Genomic DNA, 7,094 nt, shown 5'->3' with positions numbered 1-7,094 from the left:
CCTAGATTTTCTTCTAGGGTTTTTATGGTGTTAGGTCTTATGTTTAAGTCTTTAATCCATCTGGAGTTAATTTTAGTGTAAGGTGTCAGGAAGGGGTCCAGTTTCTGCTTTCTGCACATGGCTATAATGCTGGCTCTTTTTAAGGATGTGTAGTACTCACCAGGCCAAGGAAGGAGACCCTTCCAGCAGAGGGAGCAGCATGTGCAAACTGTCAGTTGTTTTGTATGGGTCAAAAAGCTAGGTAGCTGAGTGTGGAGGAAAGCTGGGGTAGGTGGGAGTGAACCTAGGGACTGTTTATAGAGTTTGGATCTTTGAGCAATAGGGTGTTCCTGAGAATTTTCTAAGAAGAAGAATGACAAAGTCAGATGTGCATTTTGGAAGGAGCATTATGGTAGAAATTGTGGAGACCATGCTGGAGTGGGTAGTCAGGGGGTGGATGGGCAGGTCAGTTACAAAGTGGTTGAAATGGTTGAACGATAATGAAGACCTCACTGTAGCATTTCTTTTGTGCCATGCTACAGATGTGTCATACAAGAGAGCAGTGATTCTCAAACTTGAGCATGCATCAGAATCACCAAAAGGTCTGTGGCCACCCAGATTGCTGGGCCCCACCTCAAAAGCTTTTGATTAATTAGGTTAGAAAATGTGCATTTCTGGCCGGGCGTGATGTCTCCTGCCTGTAATTACAGCACTTGGGCAGGCCAAGGCAGGCGGATCACTTGAGGCCAGGAGTTTGAGAAAAGCTTGGCCAGTGTTGTGAAACCCCATCTCTACTAAAAATACAAAACATCAGCTGGGTGTGGTGGTGCATGCCTGTGGTCCCACCTACTTGGGAGGCTGAGACACGAGAATTACTTGAATCTGGGAGGTGGAGGTTGCAGTGAGCCAAGATCGCACCACTGCACGCTGGATTGGGCGACAGAATAGGACTCTGCCTGGGGGAAAAAAAAAAAAGAAAAACATGCATTTCTAAGTGACCAGAAGATGATAATGCTAGTTTAGGGACCACACATTGAGAATCACTGTTTATAGAGTTTGGATCTTTGAGGAATAGGGTGTTCCTGAGAATTTTCTAAGAAGAAGAATGACAAAATCAGATGTGCATTTTGGAAGGGGCATTATGGTAGAAATTGTGGAGACCATGCTGGAGTGGGGTAGTCAGGGGATGGACGGGCAGGTCAGTTGCATACTGGTTGAAATGGTTGAAGCAACTGAGGATGGGTGAGGCCTGAACTAGGTGGTTTAAAGGTGTGAGAGGTTGTGCTGGAACATGCGCTCCATGTTATCAGCCCATGCTGGCATTGAGTTTCCCCTTCCTGGCCTAGTGAGTCATTCTGTAGGTGGGATCACTGAGGCCCTGAGTCATGTGCCAGCTCATCCAAAAGGCAAAGCGTTGTCTCTCAATGAGACGAAAGAGATACTATTTTTACCCAAATTCTGCAGGATGATCTGTTACGGTTTTCATTTTCTCAGCACATTTTATTCAATTTTACTAGGTCATTTAGCAAATAATTTTAATTTTCTGCTTAGATCAGAATTTCAGAAAGTAATGTACTGTTGTACTGTTAATGGGTCCTCTAATAAGCTCCAGGAGAATGGAATTTGCAAATTATTCCAAAACGTAACTATCACTCTGCCTGGTTGTCAATTAGGACACTCCTTTGTCATTCTCCTTGAGAGGGCCCGGACGTTTCTGGGAGACTCCTGAGCCTGGCTGAGCCTCCCCTGAAGCCTCTGTGAAAGGGTAAAGCAGATAAGCGAGTCAGAGCTCATTTTATTGTTGAGCTGTGGCACCTGCTGCATTCTTATTCTCACCGTGGGGCAGCTGGTTCATAATCTCAAAACTGAATGGCACCCTAGGTTGCATGGATCAAGTAATTGTAAAAACCGAGCAGGTTAACCATACAGGCATGTGGGGATTTCAGCTGCAGGATTGTGGCGGATGAAGAGTGGAAGAAGGAACAAAATTTATTAAATGCTGCTTTATGCCATCACTGCATTAGGACATTCTTTTTATTGATATTATTTTTAATACAAATCATACATTAATATAATTTTTTTTTTGTAAACTATTTCAGCAAAAAACAATTCAGCTCTAACTCTGCTAACAGGTTAGAATGGGTTGGCAAACTATGCCCACAGGCCAAATCTATCCCAGAGAGTCTTTCTGTAAGTAAAGTTTTATTGGAGCACAGCCACACCCTTTCAGTTACACATTACCTATGGCTGCTTTCCTGCTGCAACTGCAAAGTTGAATAGTTGTGACAAAGGACCACAAAGTTGAAAATATTTGCTTTGTGGTTCTTAATGGAAGTTTGCCTAGTTCAGGATATGGATCCTCACACTTTTTTCTACTTATTTATATAGCAGGCATATTCACAGACTCTATTTCATTTTGTATATAATTGGGATTATACCATATGCATTTTTCTGAAATAATTTTTTTCCTTTTGATTATATGTCTTAGGGGATCATTTCGTGGTAGAATATTATTTTATTGATATTTTGTGGCTACATAGGAATTTGTATTATAAATATCTTGTAATTTATGCTTTGTGTTTTGGTCAATTATCACCATTGTTTTTTTAAAAGAAATATTTTGGAATAATTTTAGATTTACAGAAAATTTGCAACGAGGAAATAGAGTTTCTCTACACACGTCACTCAGTTTCTCCTAATTGTTAACATCTTATTTTACCGTGGTATATTTGTCATGCTAAGAAACCAACATTAGTACTATTTATTCATTTTTAATTATACCAGTAATACATACAAAAATCTTTCTCCTTGTGAAAATAAAACAGTGCAGATTAGGTTCAAATCCCCTTTGCCCTTCCATCCTAATTTCAGGACCTTTATTCCAATCCCTGCCCCAACTCCATTTGGTATTTATCCTTCCAGGCTGTGTTAGTCCATTTTGTATTGCTCGAAAGGAATACCTGAGACGGGTAATTTACAAAGAAAAGAGGCTTGTTTGGCTCACCGTTCTGTGGTCCTTATGAGAAGCATAGCATTGGCATCTACTTCTGGTGTGGTCTCTGAAAGCTTACACTCATGATAGAAGGCATACATGGAGCTGGCATATCACATGGCAAGAGGGAGGGGCAAGAGAGAGGGGAGGAGGTACCAGGCTCTTTTAAACAACCACGTCTTGTGTGTGGACAAATGAAGTGAGAACTCACTCATTACTGCAAGGACAGCACCAAGGCATTGTCGAGGGATCTACACCTGCCCCCCACTCCCCTCGCCAACACCTCCCACTAGGTCTCTCTTCCAGCATTGGGGATCACATTTCAGCATGAGATTTGGAGTGAACACACATCCAAACAATATCAGGGCTTTTCTATAAGCGTTCACTACACACACAAGCACACACTGGCAATATTGAAAGTACAATTTTTTTGTGTGGTTTAAAAATATGTAAGTATGGATTTTTCTCTTCAACTTGTTTGTTTGAGATGGGCTTTTAGGGGGAAGGATGAGGCTTGTGTGGTGAGCTCAAGACATATGTGCTGATATTACCTAAATGTCCCTGATGTTTGGTGAGAGGGATGCAATTACAGGAGTCTTGAAATTGAGGCTCTACACAGAGTCAGGTGTGGCAGCTGAGCTATGAATCTGGGCTGGGCTGCCATTTGGTTTAGACAAATTCCCAGTGACTGGGAAAGGGGAGGGTACCAGGACTAGTGCCTACCCTCAAGTGGAGAGTCTAGTCAAGGAAGTTCAAGCGCTTCGGGAAATGAAGGCCCAGGGAAATGAGTTAAAGTGAAGCTCCATGCAGAAGGCATCACTGGCAGAGGCCATCATGGGCTGGGCTAGTATTTAGTGGACATTAAGTTGTGCAGCTCTTCCCTGAGCATGTGGGCTTTGAGTCTTAGGAGAGCAAGGTCAACTTCAGCCCCTACCTGCTGGTAGACAGGGCTGCTAATGTTAAGGACACCTTGATATGGATGGGCTGCAGCTGAGCTTCCAGATTGATAATCCTTGGTTTCTGCAGCTGAAAGGGGCTGGGAATGGAGAAGGCTGATAGTTCTGTAATTTGTTATTGTCTGTCTGGCGAAGCCTCAAGTGTTCTTAAAAACCGAATTTGGACTTCTGCTTTTGGGAGGATTAAGTAGATTTGCTTTTCCCTATTTCTCTTGCTAAGTCCAATTGAAAGCCCTTGGACATTGCATATAAAATACTAGAAGACTGAAAAGTAGAGAGAAGGCGGCAGACAGGCTAAGGACCTAAGAATCTGAGAATGACAGGGTGGTAAGTTCTCTGGGTTCTCTTTTTGTGTCCTCTACCCCAGTCTTGGAGATGAAAATGTTGGCAACCTAGAAATGCTAACAGGCATAGAACCCCACCCCTCTTCCCCACAACTCCAACAAAAACGTGCCCTCTCTAGCCAAAACACGAGAAAAGAAGGAAGCTAACAAGACAGAAAACTTTTAACAGCTGTTCTACAGAAAAACACCACAGAAAAGAACCATGTTCTACCCCCACCCATGCTAGCAAGGGTCAGCTATGGAGCTTACCCTTTCCCTCTGGGAAGGCTGTGATGAGGCACCAATATCCCTGCTGGAGTGGTGTCAGAGAAGGCCAAGTAATAATCTGGGACTTTGATTTCTGCTGGCTGATAATGAGTCCACTCACCCCTACCTCCACAGTTTCAGGGAGACCATATATGGAGACTGGACTTATACCTTCACCAGGCAGCAACAAAGTTCTTCTCCCTCTCTCTGCTGGGGTGGTATTCGAAGGGTTGAGTTGAGAGTCGGGACTTTCACCATTACCCAGCACTAACAAGGCCACCCCTACTGCAGTTTCAATGGAGACCATGTGGAGATCCAGTACTCCTCCTAGTACTCAGCAACCAGTATCAAGGTGTTCCCTACCTTGAGTGTCAACAGAAGCTGAGTAGAAACCTAACCTTCTGCCTACCCCTAGCAATAATGAGAGTTATGGGAGGTTCCCCTCCTTTTGAACCTGCTGGAGTGGTGAGAGAAAAATCAGTTAAAACAGAAGATTTAAATAAGATCCAGAATTTCCAAAAATAATATGAAAATGTCTAGGTTTCAACAAAAAGTCACCCATAATACCAAGAACTAGGAAGGTCTCAAACTTAATGGAGAAAGATGATCAATAGATGCCAACACTGAGATGCTAGAATTATCTGACAAAGATTTTAAAGCAGCTATCCTTCAGTGAACAGTTATGAACATATTGGAACAAAAAAAGCTCAGCAAATAAAGTCTCGGTAAATAAATAGAAGAAATAAATAAATAGAAATTTCAGAACTGAAAACATGTAAACTAAAATACAAACTCAGTGAATGGGCTCAATAGCATAGTGAAACAGGTGAAAGAATCGAAGACCTGTAAAACACAGCAACAGAATTTGTTCAATCTGGACAACACAGAAAATAGACTGAAAAAAGTGAACAGAGCCTCAAGGACCTATGGGACTATAACAAAATATCCAACATCGCTGGAGTCCCAAAATGAAAGAAAAAGGACAGATTAAAAAAAATAATAATGGTTGAAATCATTCCAAATTTGGCAATAGGCATTAGCTACAGACTCAAAAAGGTGAGAAAGCCCCAAATAAGATAAACCCAAAGAAATTCACCCAACACCATTTATTGAACAGGGAATCCTTTCCCCATTGCTTGTTTTTGTCTGGTTTGTCAAAGATCAGATGGTTGTAGATATGTTGTGTTGCCTCCGAGACCTCTGTTCTGTTCCATTGGTCTATATCTCTGTTTTGGTACCAGTACCATGCTGTTTTGATTACTGTAGCCTTGTAGTATAGTTTGAAGTCTGGTAGTGTGATGCCCCCTGCTTTGTTCTTTTTGCTTAGAATTGACTTGGCTATGCGGGCTCTCTTTAGGTTCCATATGAAGTTTAAGGTGGTTTTTCCAGTTCTGAGAAGAAGGTGGGGGGTGGGAAGCTGGGGAGAGATGGCAAGGGGAGAAATGCCAGATGTAGGTGATGGGGGGGAAGGCAGCAAATCACACTGCCACGTGTGTTCCTATGCAACAATTTTGCATGTTCTTCACATGTACCCCAAAACCTAAAATGCAATAAAATAAATAAATGGGGGAAAAAAATAGACCACTAGCCAGATTAATAAAAAAGAAAAGAGAGAATCACCAAACTAATGCAATAAAAAACAATAAAGGGATATTACCACAGATTCCACAGAAATTCAAACCATCATCAGAAATTACTTCATGATTTTTTTTAACCTATGCATGTGCAATTGTTTGAACATCAGTTGTTTAAAAATACTATCCTTTCTCCATTGAATTGTCTTTGCACTTTTGCCAAAAATCAGTTGAACATATATTTGTAGATCTCTTTCTGGGTTTCTTATTCTGTGGCATTGATCTGTGTTGATACTTCCACCAATCCACATTGTTTTAACTACTGTAGTTATATTGTAAGACTTAAGATTGGCTAATGTAACTCCATCCACTTCACTTTTCCTCTTCAAAATGATTTCAGCTATTCTTTGCTTTTCATTAGCATGGGGAGAAATGCCAGATATAGGTGAAGGGGAGGAAGGCAGCAAATCACACTGCAATGTGTGTACCTATGCAATAATCTTGCATGTTCTTCACATGTACCCCAAGACCTAAAATGCAATAAAAATAAAATAAAATAAAATAATAAAAAAAAGAAATTCACATGAAGAAGCATCATAATTAAGTTTCTGAAAACTAAAAAAGTGAAGAAATCTTGAAGGCAGCAAAAAGAAAACACCTTATCTGTGGGGAGAAATAATTTGAATGGTAGCAGATTTCTCATCAGAAACCATGGAGTCAAGAAGTAAGTGGCACAGTATTTTTCAAGTGCTGAAAGTAAAGAACTGTCAGCACAAAATCCTATACCCAATGAAGATACCTTTCAAGAATAAAGAGGAAATCAAAACATTGTCAGGTGAGGGGAAAGGAAGATAATTTGTTATAAGTGACATAGCCTAAAAGGGGCTTCACTAAACAAAGAGGTGATAAAAGAAGGAATCTTAGAGCATTAGCAAGAGGAAAAGAAAATGCAAAAATAAGCAACATATGGGTAAAAACAATATACAATTTTTCTCGAGTTATC

The sequence above is a fragment of the Sapajus apella genome, unplaced genomic scaffold (assembly GCF_009761245.1).
Source record: "Sapajus apella isolate SASKATOON/1434 unplaced genomic scaffold, GSC_monkey_1.0 scaffold33, whole genome shotgun sequence".
Lineage (NCBI taxonomy): Eukaryota > Metazoa > Chordata > Mammalia > Primates > Cebidae > Sapajus > Sapajus apella.
This window is presented reverse-complemented; position numbering follows the sequence as displayed.